The sequence below is a fragment of the Trachemys scripta genome, chromosome 14 (genome assembly GCF_013100865.1).
Source record: "Trachemys scripta elegans isolate TJP31775 chromosome 14, CAS_Tse_1.0, whole genome shotgun sequence".
NCBI classification, from domain to species: Eukaryota; Metazoa; Chordata; order Testudines; family Emydidae; genus Trachemys; species Trachemys scripta.
In genome coordinates this window covers 18792706-18808460 of record NC_048311.1, presented here as the reverse complement: position 1 = coordinate 18808460, position 15755 = coordinate 18792706, and the positions used below count along the sequence as shown (strand labels likewise).

The window sequence follows — 15755 nt, the reverse complement described above, 5'->3', positions numbered from 1 at the left end:
AGGCACCCTGCAAGGGAGAGATTTTGCCTCAAGCCCATTTAAATGCTATGGACTCGTTGTCGGTTTCTTACCGCCGTCATTACTGAGCACCAAGAGATTTGTGCGTAAACTGCAGCTTAAGTTGTGCCCTCGCTAACACTGAGCTCTGTGGGGATGCGAGGGTATAACCAAAGGCAGAATGCGCCTGTGTGTATGTGTGTTGTCTCTAACACCGCAGCACAAGCTTGAGCTTCAAGGAAAAGGTTAAAGCAACATGCAAAAGCCAATGCAAGCCCTGCAGAGCTTCCCAAATGCTGTGACATTAGCTGCTTCGCTCTCCCTTTCTTTGCAGAGATAACCTGGCTCTGCAGTAGCATTCGGATATCTTTCTGTGCTGGCGTCCTCCCCTGCTCATGCCCACACTGTTTGCTCTTCCTGCAGCTTCCGAGCTTCTGGCCCAGCTCTGCAGAGCCCTGTATGTGCTACACATGCAGAGCAGGGAGCAGAACCCTCGGCAGAGGTTGTCCTGCAGGAGACAGCCCTGTGCCGTGGAGCAGCGCGAAGCGTACAGCAGGGTGTGGAACATACACGGGTTATGCTGTGGCTTGGACGGGCTCCTAAGTCTGGCTATGAAGTAGGTGCCAGGTGGGTATACATGCAGAAGGAAGCCCAGAAATACTTCCCCAGCCCAGCCCACCAAACCACCCTCCTCAGCTCATTGAGGTCCCACCTGAAGACTCGCTCCTTCTGCAAGGCCCGCAAAAAGTTAATCATTTTAACTGGAAACAAACATCCTACTCACCCCCCTCCTGGGGGCTTCTCAAAGCAGCCTCCTTCTTCTGTGCCTGTCTTGGGTAGCATGTGAGCAGGCAGCCAGGGCCTATCTGGTGCAGCGCCAAGCACGCTGTCTGCCTAGCAGTTAGAAGAAGAAACTCCCTTCTGGGTGTGATTAGTGCAGGAGGATGGGGAAATCACACACCCCAACATCAGAGAGAAGCTCGAAGCCTTCAGGTATCTGAATCCATTCAGCAACCTTAGGGGGGGTTTCACCTTTCGTCCCCCCCCCCCCCCCCCCAACTGCCTGCACATGAAAGAACCTGGCACAACAGAGAAGCCAGAAGGCCTTGTCTACGTGACATTGCAGCCCTGGTTTAACCTAAGGGATGGATTTAAACGGATGTAATTAGAGGAGCACAACTCTCTGGGTGAACACTCTTACTGTGGTTTAAACCAGGCCTTTTGAAGTCAGATGACCGTAGTCGACTGGGAACAGGTTTAAACAAAAGCCTCTGTTAAACTGAAATAGAAGTGTCCACCCAGGGCTTTGCACCAGTTTAACTAAACTGCTTTAAAAACCAATGTGACTTTCCCATGTAGACAAGGCTTGTGGCGCTGTTGGATCAACTGGGGCAGGAAATTCCAGAGCCAGCGCCCCTCCGGTGAGAACACCCAGCTCCCGGGCCCAAATGTTTAAGTCAAGTGCCGTTGGTAAGAGTGACCAGCCTTTCCCACAGCTCTGGGGAGAGCGCTGATCTCACAGACAGCAGGGATCTTGACCACGTAGGGTTCTAGAAATCCATAGCGAAATCCTGAACGGGAAGCCAGTGTCTCTTCAGAGAATACCCCCTAGAGGCGGCAGTCACGTCCAGTTAGCTGCAGCTTCTGGTCTTCAGAGGCAGGTCCTTGCAAGGATACAGCTGGGAGGTGACAAAGGCCATACATCTGCATCACAGAGAAACAGGGTGCAGAGATGGGGGAGTAGTGCCAGGGAGGTGAGGAGAGTAGCCCGAGGGCCCTGGGAAGTCGGTAATGTACTGTCACCCCCAGCGCCAGACCTGAGCGTCAATACCACCCCAGCAGCGTAGGTACAGCTGGGAAGGATGGAAGAGAGTGACCGGGGAAGTGCAGTATCCTGCTGACCTCTTTAAGTGTGAGCATCTGGGGAGCTGGTGGCTCTTAAATAAAAAAAATCCCCCCTGGAATGAGCTGCCATCTGATATTACGGAGACAAACAGCTTAGCCAGCTTGTAAAAAAAGAGGATTAGAGCCTCTATGGAAAGGCTTGTGGAGAAAAGGAAATGGCTGGGGGCCTCAAGCCCTGCCGCAGTCTGGTTTGAAGCAGGCATGGTGGGCTGGTCCCTGGGTGATGGAGAGCCAGGGTAAGTAGTTGCTTGCACACCCTTTGGCGGGAAGAGCCCTGGATACTTCTGGATTTATGGCGGGTTGAATTTGCATGGACAGGGCAGAGGAGGGGAGAGGGGAGCAGGGTGTGTGAGTTATTGTGACTGGTACAAAACTCACCCGTTCGGAGAACTGAAGTGAAACCACTGGCTTCCCACATGGAGATCTGGAGAACTGAAACTTTGTGGTTAAGCCCAGTGGGTGAGAGTAGGGAGTAATAGAGGGGGTGCTTTAAAAACACCCCCCATTAGATAGATAGATTAGATAAGGCCACGTGAGACAGGATTGCGACCCCAGGCTTTGCTGCTAACCCTCCTTGGGCCCTGATCAGCCTCCAATTTCCCCTCCCTCACCTCAGGCTCCAGGCTGCCATGCAAAGCCTTTCCCTCAGATGTCCTTCCGCAGTTACTACCGCCCTGCTGCCTTCGCTCAGGTCTAGGCACCGTGTTGGCAGGGCACCCCTTACTCTGTGAGGCCAGGTAATCTGCCCCCTCCCGGAGTCCTAGTGGAACAATGAAGGGAAGGTCCTGAGCTGATCCAAGCACCAATGTTCGAGAGCCTGATCCAATTGTTACTGCTTGACCCCACCCCGAGTCCAGAGCAGTCATAAATGCAGCCCGTGTCAGGGGCCGGCAGCTCAGCAGCAGCGACAGGGCTATTGGGAAACAAGCCAACGCTTTCAACAGAATTCTCTTTGTTGAAACTTTACTTGGTGAAGCTGGTCTGCTCGTGGCAGGGGGAGCGCCGGAAAGCCAGCCTGCTCAGAGAGTCGTGTCAGCTTGCATTTGGCGCCAGCGCATGAAGCAAACACTGTCACGGAACCTAACTCAGGTTCAAAGACAAGCCCCATTTCTTATTCAGATCACATTACCCAGGCTCCCCAGAAAGATTAATTGATTCATATCTTAAAAGGAAAAGCCTTCAGAACCCATTAAGTCTGCCTTTCCCTTCCATCGCTGCTCTCAAGGTCTAGGGCAGGAAGCATTAACTAGGCTGCTCACATCACCTTGCTTTTGAACTGGGTCTCTCGCCATGTCAGTCAAGCTTGTTTGGAATGGATAGGCTACATCCCAGGGCAAGACGTGTCCTAAAGTGAGTTCATTGAGCTCTCTGGGCTGACTCCAGCTGTGGAAAAGTGTCATTTCTTCATTCCAAAGAATGGCCAGAAATAATTTCTGTTCAATTAGCACAGATCTTCAGCTGGTGGAAACTGGCACAAATCCATGAGCTACGACAATTTATACCAGCCGAAGATCAAGACCCGGTAAGTGGAGAAGCTATTCCAGCCACAGTTCAGGTCCTGCACTGGATTCTTTGGGAGGTGCGACTTCTTGCTCATGACACTCAGAACTGTGAGCCCCTGTGTGACCCTTCTCATCCTCAGCAAGTGAGAGCTTTGCTGCCGCTAAGCTACGTGTCAGCTCCCTGACACACCTGTTCATCAGCCTTGACAGCAAACTCTTCAGCACTCTGCCCGGCCAACCCTTGCTTGAAAGTAACAAGCGGTGCACCCCAATCCCTGAGTTCCGCAGAGACGTCTCTCTGCCGTGCCCAGCCCCTCTCACTGGATACTCGCAGAAGTTACTGGGTTCACTGCCTCCAAAGAGACAGACACACACCAGTCTCTTTGGCTAGCTGAGCACTCACTCTCCAGTTTAATACATAGCACTCAGATGGTTGTGTAATAAAACGAGGATACGTTTATTAACAAAGAACAGAGCTTTAAGTGATACTAAGCAAGAATAAAAGAGACAGATAGGGTTATAAACTCAACGAAACCCGCTCTCTGGTGAGTCAAACTTAATTTCAGCCAGTTAAAGTCTGAGTCTAAGCAGGTTTTTCACTTGTGTTAAATTTCCAGCAACTCTTGCCTCCCAGGCCCACAGGATCCAGTTTTCATAGGGGCAATGGTGCTGTGCCCTGTTGTTCCCCCAGTGAAGGATAACTAAAATGTCTCTGCCCCCCTTATATTACTCAAAGTCTTTGGTCTCTGTTTCGAAAGCCATGAAGGTTTCCTGAGGTGCAGACTGTCTGCCGATGTGATCACTAAGCGGTCCCCCTGCTTGTATAGCTTGATGACTTCTTTAACTTTATAGAATCATAGACTCATATAGTCATAGGATTGGAAGGGACCTCGAGAGGTCATCTAGTCCAGTCCCCTGCACTCATGGCAGGACCAAGCATTATCTAGACCATCCTTGACAGGGGTTTGTCTAACCTGCTCTTAAAAATCTCCAATGATGGAGATTCCACAACCTCCCTAGGCAATTTATTCCAGTGCTTAACCGCCCTGACAGTTAGGAACTTTTTCCTAATGTCCAACCTAAGCTGCCCTGGCTATAATTTAAGCCCATTGCATCTTGTCATATCCTCAGAGGTTAAGGAGAATAATTTTTCCCCCTCCTCCTTGTAACAACCTTTTATGTACTTGGAAACTGTTATCATGTCCCATCTCTCAGTCTTCTCTTCCCCAGACTAAACAAACCCAGTTTTTTTCAATCTTCCCTCTTAGGTCATGTTTTCTAGACCTTTATTCATTTTTGTTGCTCTCCTCCGGGCTTTCGCCAATTTGTCCACATTTTTCCTGAAGTGTGGCACCCAGAACTGGACACAATACTCCCGTTGAGGCCTAATCAGTACAGAATAGAGCAGAAAAATTACTTCTCATGTCTTGCTTACAACACTCCTGCTAATACATCCCAGAATTATGTTTGCTTTTTTTGCAACCGTGTTCACTCATATTTACCTTGTGGTCTACTATTTCCCCCAGATCCCTTTCTGCAGTACTCCTTCCTAGGCAGTCATTTCCCATTTTGTATGTGTGCAACTGAGATTGTTCCTTCTGAAGTGGAGTACTTTGCATTTGTCCTTACTGAATTTCATCCTATTTTCTTCAGACCATTTCTCCAGTTTGTTCAGATCATTTTGAATTTTAACCCTGTCCTCCAAAGCACTTGCAACCCCTCCCAGCTTGGTATCATTCACAAATTTTTTGTAAGTGTACTCTCTATGCCATTATCTAAATCACTGATAAAGATATTGAACAGAACAGGACCCAGAACCAATCCCTACAGGACCCCACTCAATATGCCCTTCCAGCTTGACTGTAACCATTGATAACTACTCTCTGGGAACATTTTTTGAACCAGTTATGTACCCACCTTATAGTAGTTGCAGCTAGGTTGTATTTCCCTAGTGTGTTTATGAGGAGGTCATGTGAGACAGTATCAAAAGCCTTTCTAAAGTCAAGATATACCACGTCTACCTCTTCCCTCTATCCAAAAGGCTTGTCATCCTGTCAAAGAAAGCGATTAGGTTGGTTTGACACGATTTGTTCTTAACAAATCCATGCTGACTGTTACTTATCACCTTATTCTCTTCTAGGTGTTTGCAAATTGATTGCTTGATTATTTGCTCCATTAGCTTTCCAGGAATTGAAGTTAAGCTGACTGGTCTGTAATTCCCCAGGTTGTCCTTATTTCCCTTTGTATAGATGGGCACTATATTTGCCCTTTTCCATTCCTCTGGAATCTCTCCCGTCTTCCATGACTTTTCAAAGATAATCGCTAATGGCTCAGATACCCTCTCTGTCAGCTCCTGGACTACTCTAGGATGTATTTCATGAGGCCCTGTTGATATGTAAATGTACCTTCATTGTCTTCTGGCTTAAAAAGCTCAACCCAGCCACGTGATGTGTGACATTTTCGAACAGAACAATACAAACTACACAGCAGTTGTGCTGCACTCAATAGTTCTACTGAAGCCAATGGGATGTCAGGCTGAGTAAGGAATGCAGGATCTGCTCCCTGTGTAGTGCTTTACAGGGTTAACACAGGGTAGAGTATGGTATAAATGACAGAAGGCAGGGGGGTAAAGGCACTGTATGTGTGGTGCATGTAGATATGGACATGAAAGGAGAAGCAGTCATTCTGCTTTGTGTAAGCTGGACCTTTAAACAAAGAGGAGTCCCCTTGGCCGCTGTGAGCTGCCATCAGTTCAGGAAGCAGAATGGGGCAGGCCGAGTCTCTGTGGTCTGTCTGTCTGTCGGTCGGTCTGTGGCTACTGCCAAAAAGGTGGGTGGGTTTCAGCCAGATAAGTAACATGCAGTAGTTATTTCACTGTAAAATTCTAGTGCAGACAAGGTACCTGGAGTGTTTCCTGGGAGGTAGCCAAGTGAGGCCAGCGCTACCCCACTGCCCATGGCTGACCTCACTACTTTTCCTCATGGTGAAAACGACAGTGCTTGTCTGCATCAGAATTTTACAGTGGGATAGCTCGCGTGTGAGTCAGCCTGTGGTTAAAGGCGCCTTCTTTTAGCAGTGAGAATAAAGCCTAAATATGTGTCTCCTTGACCCTGCCTTTGTCTTTCTCATGGAGGCTTCCCTCTTGGTTGCTCTCCTGACCCTGAAATAAAAGTCACCCTGCCTAGGATATACATGGTTTGTATGGGAAAATGAAATGCAATGGTGCATAAACTAAGCATGCTCTCAGAAGACCAACAGCAAAAGACAAAAACGAAGAGGGGTGGGGAAGAGAGAAGATGTTGCTGTAGGTTTTCAGATGAAATTTGAAAAGGGACAAAGGTCTGATGAGGAGAAGTCTCCTCCGGAGGACAGGAGCTGCAGAGGGGAAGGCGCTTGCATCACTTTCGAGCCTGCGTGAAGGGACAGAGAAAAGAGGAGGGGAGTAGAGATGGACAAGGGCTAACAGATCGGCAGCAGGAGCAAGTCCGTGGGGAATTACTTGCAGTCTGCAGCTTGTCAGATTAGCAGCGAGGGAGGGAGCAGTGGGAGAGGGCAGGGTTGGAGAGAGGGGTGAAACCAGGATTCAGAGCCTTGTATGCACAGAAGGTGGGGGGGTGGGAAGGGATGTAAAAGGAGGAGTCTGGAGCCGTGTACCCAGAGAGAGGGAGAAAGCAGGGGTGGAGTACTACAGATGGGTGTGATGAGCACTGTAGGGCACTCAGACAGATAGGAAGGATAGGAGATAAGTAGGTAGAAGACAGAAGGCAGCATATGGAAACCTTATGGCCAGAGACAGGAAGTCGGGGAGGGGAGGCCCGTGTGATGGGGGAAGGGTGCGGGCAGGACAGAATCACTGCACAGAGGGGACATTTGCCTCTGGCCTGTCATATCTGAGGCTGGCCCATTATGTGAGAATGGGGTGAAAAGCCTAAATCAATTAAGAGCAGAAGGGTTCATGGACTGGCTGCCCGGCCCCTTCCTACTCAAAGAGCAGAGGAGTGTGTCCTCATTTGTTGCCCATTAATTACATCTGATCCTGCTCTAATCCCCTCTAAAACCGGTCATGAGAACCTGCAGGTGACCGAGTGACTGGAAAACAACCTGCTGGCTGGGGCTCGCACGCTAGCCGTGGGAGCAGACGGGACCAGGCTGAGGGCAGCAGAGCTGCTCTGCCACTGCCTCCTCGGATGTGGCCGGCCTTCTGCTTTCTGTGGTGATGGAGGAAGAGCCATGTGCACCACCCTCCTGGTCATCAGCACCCTGGCCATCCTGCTGCGGCGCCACTTCTTCAACAGAGTCGAACCGTACGTCCTTCCCCATCTCTCTTTGCCCTGTGGCGGGGAGGGGAGGGAGTGTGGGAGCTGGCTCTTTCTAAGAGGCCCAGCTGCACCGGCACTATCTAGTATGCTTGAAATGTATGGGTCTGCAGCCACAAGGGACAGTGGTTATCGCAACTGCTCAGCACCTTATCTAAGGTTATGGGTAGTTTCCAATTAATGTCCTCTATTGTACCAGATATAGGAGGACTCTACCTCTCGGGCACCTGATATAGAGGTAGGCCTGATTTCATTTATACCAGTGACTCCGCCGAGAGTCACACCCCTGTATAACTGGTGTGAGATCAGGATCAGGCCCCATACATGCCCTGGCAGATGCATGGCCTCTGTTATCTAACACGCTTTTTCCTTCTCTGATTCTTATAATCCCGTTCTGGGATCCTTGACTCTCTTTTATGGGCCTCGTTAGCACAACTTTGGGCTTGGTGGGGCAGGGCTGTGTTCTCATCACTCCTGAACCCTTTGCAGACCTTAGGGAAATGTCTACAGATCAAGCGTGTAAGGCTGTTTCCTTTCCGTAATGTGTATGCCCAAAGCCATGATTCAGTGTATCTGATCATGCAGATGGTTTGCTATGGACATTAACCCGCGTTTGCACTTGGTTACGGTGACTGGGAAAGCTGCGACTAGCATTGCTGTGTATATAAATTCTGTGTCTCGGCTTGGAGCAATCTACACAGCCTGACTCTGTGTGTGCATTGGGAATGACATTCTACCGCCGCTAATTACATACTGGCAGAACCGCATTTCCAAAGGAGCCTTCGTCTGTGTTCTCCGTGTGTGGTCCAGAAGTGCTGAGTGTGCACCCTCAAATCCCCCTGAAATTAACGAGAGCTGAGGGCTCTCAGGGATCTCACAGGAGCAAGCCCTGCGCAGTGCAGACGTGCAAACCTGCAGGTGCAAGATCGTGCTGCCAGTTTTAGTGCTGCTCTGTGACATTTTCTGGCAATATGTAAATGTCCCTTCTGTGCAGGGAGGGTTATGATTTAGGGCAATCTCTACAAGGGGCTGAATTTGGCAATGAGGATTTAATAGCTAAGCCTGAGATGCTGCCACACTTACTTACGTATTCCATGAGTAGCCCCATTCAAGTAAATGTGAGGGTCGCTATGTAGTTTTCCGGACACGTGCAGCCGGGGTCTGTTTTGTACAGTGGGACCTGTCTATGCAGCGCTCAGCACCTGTAAAGCCTATTGATTTCAGCAGTATTGCTATTTGTATTATAGTCGCGTCTAGAGGCCCCAGCTGCAATCCTTGTGCCAGGTGCTGTACAAACGCACACTGAGAGACAGTCCCCGCCCTAAAGAGTGACACCCCAAAGAGGGTGCCCAAGGTCACCCAGCAGCAGGTTTCTTAACTCACAGCAGACTGCCGTGTCTGCTGGACTCCATTGTCTCTCACAGAGGAGGGTTTAGTGGGTGGTTGAGGTTTTCAGCTCTCGGTCAGCACCTGCCCCAATTTGGCTCAGATGGAAACAACTCAGCACTAATGGCACCGTGCTCGCAGCGGAGCGGGATGAAAGCCCCCAAATGGCTTCGCAGCACTCCAGTGGGCCGAGCTGGAGCGAGGGGACCTCTGCAGAGAGCGCAGCTGTTCTCTTCAAAGAGAGACTCGGCTTGAAGAGGTAGACACAGAAATCTATTTACCGGCGGAGACTGGAGACATCTGAAAGCGAGTCGGTGAAATTGGCATTTAAAGAGCCAGCTTCCGTCAGGGCGGAGACGAAGAAGTGTCTGATTCTAAGCAGGGTCTGGATGGTCCAAGCTGCCTCCTGGACTGCCTGGTGCAGACACAGAATTAAAGACTAATTGGTTGCCTGAGAAAACATGTTATAAATAAAAGCCCACGTGCTGGTTCTGTGCTATCCGGTCAGGAAGGGAAATGCCCTTGCACGGAGGGAGACAGGACTGAGGCACATGCCCAGCTGACATTCTGCAGGCTGAGTTGCAAAGGGCAGGACACTGCCTGGTAACAACCGCTGTGAAGCTGTGGCAGCATGGTTCAGTGGCCACTTGAGTACGTACCCAGGGTCCAGGCCGGCATGGCTGCTCCCTGTAGCCAGCTGTGCTGCCGTGGCTTCACAGCTATTGTTACCCACGCTAGTGTTCATCTAGCTCAGTGGTTCTCAAACTGTGGATCGGGACCCCAAAGTGGGTCAGGACCCCATTTTAGTGGGGTCGCCAGGGCTGGCTTAGACTTGCTGGGGCTCAGGGCCCAAGCCAAAGCCCGAGGGATTCAGCCTATTGTTTGTTCTTAGTTTTAGCCACTAGTTGATGGGAAGATGATAGAGATTACAGACTGCATGTCAGAGGTTACTTCTGCTTTGTCTTTCTTTCTCGCACCCTCTTCCTTTGTTCTCATTAGATGGCATTGCCTTTTCAGTAATATCTGTTTATCTGTTAATTATTAATAATACATTGTTTAATGTAGATGGGTATGTTGCTGAAGGAAAGATATAGGATGGTATGCTAGCCCTTTAAGGCTGGCTACCTGTCCAACAAGGTCCTAGTCCCAGTTTGGAACAGGGGAATTCTGGGAATTGTAGTTCCCGGGTTGCATGGGAACTGTAGGCCTGATAGCAAGGAACGTGGGAAGTAGCATAAGAAGGAGGCTTCCAACAGAAGAACAGGAAAGATTTGGGAAGGAGAAAGGACTTTGGACATATTGGGTGGGTGCATTGGATGGTAGCAGAGCAAAGGACGTAGCTTTGGGGGAGGAGTGAGATTTGGTGTTACAGGGCTAAAAATAGCAGTGTAGACATTCCCACTTGGGCTGGATCGGACCCTGGGCTTCAGCCCAAGCGGAAATGTCTATCCCGTTTTTTGAGCCCTATCATGCGAGCCCCATGAGCCTGAGTCTGTTGCCCTGGGCTCGGAGACTCGCTGCTGCTAGGTTTGGGGGTTTTGTGCAGCATAGATGTCCCCTTGGCGGCTGCCTGTTCTTTATCTCAGTTGCCAAGGTTGGTGCTTGGATGTGTAGGGCTCTCATATGCTGACAATGGGGGTGCCTGGGGAAAGGCTTGGACTATCATTTGGACATCTGTTATCCCAGAAGGACGGAAGTTCTCCTAGTCTTGCTGGTGGGCTAATGAGGGGGAACCTGAGAGGATAGTTGCACGTGTGAGAGCTAAACTGCTGCTAAAGAAGGGGTCTTCAGAACCCCAGATCAGTGGAAATGTACCCAGTAGCTTTACATCTCTCGGTTTAACGGTGGTTCAGCTCAGTCCATCTGGAAAGGGAGGTATGACCTCAGGTAATTTCCATCATTGAAGCTGGCTGAGCTGCAGACAGGAGCAGCCGCATCTTTCATCCCTGCTATGTAGCATGTAGCTACAAACAGTGCAATCAGCATTAGCAGAAAGGCACCAACAACGATTGTACTGTTCATTGCTGTATGACTTTAAATATTCTCAAATTATCAAGGCCGAAAATGCATTTCAAAACAACTGTGCGTGCAAATGGCACAACTAAGCAAAAAGCCTCCTTCTCCTAGAATGTCTGTCAAGCAGTGAGCTATCCCTCCCCCCCCATCCACCCACCTTGTCGCTTGTATCCCTTCAGTTTGCTGGATATGCACTTTCCACTATTGTCATGTTTTAGTCCAGCATCAGCAGGGCCAGTTCCGTGTCAGTCTGTGGATTAATTATAACAGTTCTTGTATAAATGTCTGTGAACAAACAGAAGTTGGTGATGATACATTGGTTGCAACTAATGTTCTGTCAAGCACCTGTTTTTAATTAGTCTAGAGAAAAATTTGTGCAGAAGACCATTTTGAGAGCTGCTGATTAGGAGAGTGCTGTCTCTCAAGCTGGATAGATGTTTGTATAGCACTCTCTTTTGGGGGATTGTTTTATGTTTAATAGGTTTTTAAAAGAATTTATTTAATACCAGCCAATGCAATACCAGCCTGGCAAGTGAATACAGAATATATCAACAAAGAAGTAAGCCCCGGCTTGTGAGTAAATACTAAGAATTCTCAGTATACCTTGGATTCGAAAAGAAGAGGTTTTCTGATGATTAAACCACAGTGACAAGAAGACTAAATGCGTACATCTATCATAACACTGTCTACTGGCGTATAATGAGCTGGAATAAAAACCAGCTTTCTTTGCTTTTCAATGCAGTTTGTAGAATGTAATTAATCGCTCATTCACAATCAAGAACCTTAGCATTTCCTAGTAATAACTCACGGATCATCTATGACTTTTCTTCTTCTTCTTTTGATTTTGATTGTATTATCAGAATACTAACAACTATTAAAAGCAGTAATAACCCTAACCATTCCCTTCTCTGATTCCCAGTGCCTCTTGTTTGCTGTTTCTGATCGATTGCCAGCTCTCCAGGGCAAGGACTATTGTGTAGTGTGTGTCTTGTATGGGGCTCAATCCCCTGCCAACACTTAACTAATAAGGCCCAGATTTTCAAAAGTGCTTAGTTTCCCATTTAACAGGCAGCCAGATTTTTCCAAAGAGTAGGTTGGCCGCCGAGCACTACAGAAAATCTGGCCCTGTTTAGGTGCCTAAATGAAAGCTGATCCTCTCTGAAAAATTTGTTCCCAATGATGGGTGTTCAGCAGCTGAAAATCTGGCCCATAACAGATGAGTATTTATTCCTCTCCACTATCAGATGTAACTTGGCAGAGAATGATGCTGAAACTGCAATACCCAAAGGAACTCTGTTTTCAAAGCCATTCTTTATTCATTCATTGATTGTATTACAATAGCACCTAAAAGCCCTGACCAAGATCAGGGTCCCAATTGTACTAAGCATTGTACAAGTGCACAGTGATTGCCCTAGAGAATTTACAATCCAAATACACAAACATTTTTTTTTTAAGATGTGACTGTAAAACCACAGACTTTGGCAAGGGGACGCAAGGGCAGGTGTGGCCCTGGGAAGTACTCTTGTCTCCCTTCTCAATGTGCTGCTGCCACTTTAACAAATATCTGGCATGTTGCAAAATGAAACCCTTAACTTTGAAGCGGACTTGGTTCTTGCAGCTATTGACTGCTGGCTGTGTCAGAACCCGGCAGAGCAAAAATAAAAATAAGGAGAGAAACAAAGGCTAACTGACCTGTTTCAAATTCTGAAAGGTTTGAGTTTGGGGCAGAAAGTAGGGGGATCCTGTATTTGCCCAGGCTAGTTCACCCTCCCCACAGGAGGCAGTGCTGTTGATCACGACACAGGTGAAAGAGTCTGCACCACATGGGAATAGAAATTTTAAACAACCACTTTTAATTCCTGAACTTGCCTTCCTCACAGGCAATTTTGTTCTAATGCTCTGAACTCAGGAGCTCCTGAGTTCTAATTCTGGCTATCACACTGGCTTGCTCTAGAGCTGAAGGCAACTCGCTTATGCCTCCGTTTTCAAATGTGGCCACTGAGTCTGTGCGCCTCACTTCTCAGGCACCCAACCTGAAACACCTTAGTCGCTGTGCCTCAGTTTCCCCATCTCAGTAAGGAAGGTAACACTACTGACCTGCTTCTCCAGGGATGGACTGGGATTAATTAGCAAGTGCTTGTAAAGCATTCTGAAGAGAAAAGTACTACGTATTTTTACATGCCTGCCCACAATGTACTACAGGATGTCACTGGATTGCTTTTCTCTTGGGTTATCCCGGGGCTAAATTAAGACCTGTTTGCGCACTGCCTAGGCACTGCTCCATCGTTAGTCTCTATGAACGCTGCAATGTAAAGACGTGAGGAATGGGCCCTAGTCAAAGAGGAGATCCCTGTACTCTAACCCCACTGTACTGTTAAACATGCCTGCTGATGTTTTCAAACACACCTAAAGGAGTAAGGTGCCCAACTCCCATTGAATTTCAGTGGAAGCCCAACTCCTTGAAAAATTCCATCCCGAAAGCCCCAGTGAAAGGCTGAGTGAGATAAGGGTGAGAAGTTGAACTGGTTGGAAAATGATGGGGGGGGTGGGGTGGAGGTTATGAAACACTGGCTTTTGGGACAAAAAAACTGTGTTTTTTCACCCCAAAACTCATATTTTGATTCCTGGCTGGGCCGCCTATGCTGCACCCTGGCCTCCTCTCTTGCCAAGCCACTGCAATGAATCGTGGGAGTCCCTGGTCACCAGCGGAGACATTGTCCAGGCAGAGAACTCAGCCCACAGAGAATGATGGGGCATGATTTCCCCAAATCACAGCTCCCCGGAGGCACTGCAGTGGCATTTCCAGATTGGCATTCGCGAGTTGGGTTTTTCACTGAGAAGCTGAAACGTGCCGTGGAAAGCAGACACTTTTCACACACACAAAATGAGTTCAGTCCAAACCCCCATTTTCTGTCAAAAAGTTGCAGCAGAAAGCTTTTGGCCAGCCCTCGGCTGGAGGGGAGAGAGAGGGAATGCTGGGTGCCTGGCTGTTCCCTGGCACTGCCCCAGGAGGTGTGTCCGTGTTGGTTCACCCTGTTCTTTTCCCTCTTTCAGACACCCTGAGGGAGCTGAGGAGACCAGGCAGGAGGTTGGCTTGGACTCCCTCACAAGGTAATGTTGCTTCAAAATAAAAGCAGGGCATGGCGGCTGGGTGTGGGAAGGCTGTGTGGGCGTGAGAGACTTCCAAGCCCGGAGTTGGGGAAATCTTGGAAGCAAAACTCTAGCCTGGCATAGAGTATGATCATTATATTTCTATTCCTCGCTGTCTTTTCAGGGACAGATCTGAGTGGTTTTGTACCAGGGCTGTGCAAAATGGTGACAGGGCTTTTTTCTCCCATGGAAATTTTCACAACTATTTTGTGCCCATAAAATGTAGCTGTTTGGGGTAGTTTCATGACATGGGGCTTTCATGAGGGGAAAAGACACGTTAGAGATTGAGTAACCCCGTCCTGAACCTGTTGCTGCCGCTTCAAGTAATCATTGAGGAAAAGCAGCAGGTTTCTTTCAGTTCCCAGCCAAAGTCCTTTCTCTGTGGACGCCTAGTCGTAATCTGGGTCCTCCAGGAGCTCTGCCCGCTTCTGCCGTTTGACTATGGGAGTGCCCAGGCTTCCAAGAGGCCATAGGGAGCAACTCATCTTGGTAGCAGGACATGTCCCACCCAGCCAGGAAGGTGCTGTGTGCATGACTGACAGCAGGTGTGTATGTGGAAGGGAGATTTGTAATGGACGTTGGGGACGACCCACAGTTTTGTGCTTTGTGCAGGGAAACCAGAAAGTGAGCTCCCATCCCTGCAGGAGGCTGTCCCCCCACAGCTCTGATCCAAGGATCAGGAAAGGAACAGTAAGCACCTCACTGCATGTTACTAGCCACTGGCAGAAAACTCAGCCCTCTCACATAGTGGGCAGGGGTGGTGATGACCCCGGGACACCAGGGTTATATGTGGAGGATGGGCACTCAGTATGTGCACTCAGATCCACAGCGAATTTTCACAGCTGGCTCGAACACAACAATGGGCTTTCCGTAAACCCTGGCAGTGTCCAGGGACCTCCCATCTGTTCAGTGTATATAGGGGGGGGATGTTGGTCTCCAAGCTTCTTGCCTATCTCAGGACGTGCTGCTGTTTAATGAATAAAGGTCTTCTTGTTGTGTTTTGTTTCTCGGTATCTCTGGATCTTCCCCCCCGACTCTGCCTGCAGGTGCTGATCGTGTCATCTCCTCAGCTTGTTCAGAAGCAGCCCTTCACTTCACACCAGCCGCAGCAGTGGCTGGAAGATATTGGCCAAGGCAATTAGCTACAATTCTGACAAACCCCATGCAACCAAGGGCTCTTATTCTGGCTGCTGGAGCTGAGGGGAAGAGGTTACCATGCCTTTAATATACAGCAACTACAAAATGGCCGACAGCCCCATGGAGGTCACCTCAGCAATGCCATCCGGAAGCCATGACACAACCTCAGGGTCTGAGGTAACCAGGAAGTGATCACAATTCACCTGGGAGAAAGTCCTGCTCCCAGTGATCAGGGATTCACGCCCTGGGGAGGGTTTCCTTTTATATAAGTATGTTAATAAAAAATCACTTTGAAGACCAGCTCACTCTAGCCGATAGCATTAAAGGCGCGTTTGCTTCCATTAAA

The 15755-nt window shown here is 48.9% G+C and overlaps 1 long non-coding RNA gene across 3 annotated transcripts in view; it reads left to right on the top strand.

The window, feature by feature from the left end:
* LOC117887734 overlaps positions 1-15755 on the top strand; it is a 24883-nt gene extending 9128 nt beyond the window's left edge. For 2 of the 3 annotated variants that reach the window (XR_004648193.1, XR_004648192.1), the window contains exons 2-4: positions 14177-14233; positions 14885-14962; positions 15319-15755. This is a non-coding gene — a long non-coding RNA (uncharacterized LOC117887734). Of the gene's footprint in view, positions 1-580; positions 625-14176; positions 14234-14884; positions 14963-15318 lie in introns of those variants that run through there. The other variant, XR_004648194.1, reaches the window with a different exon arrangement.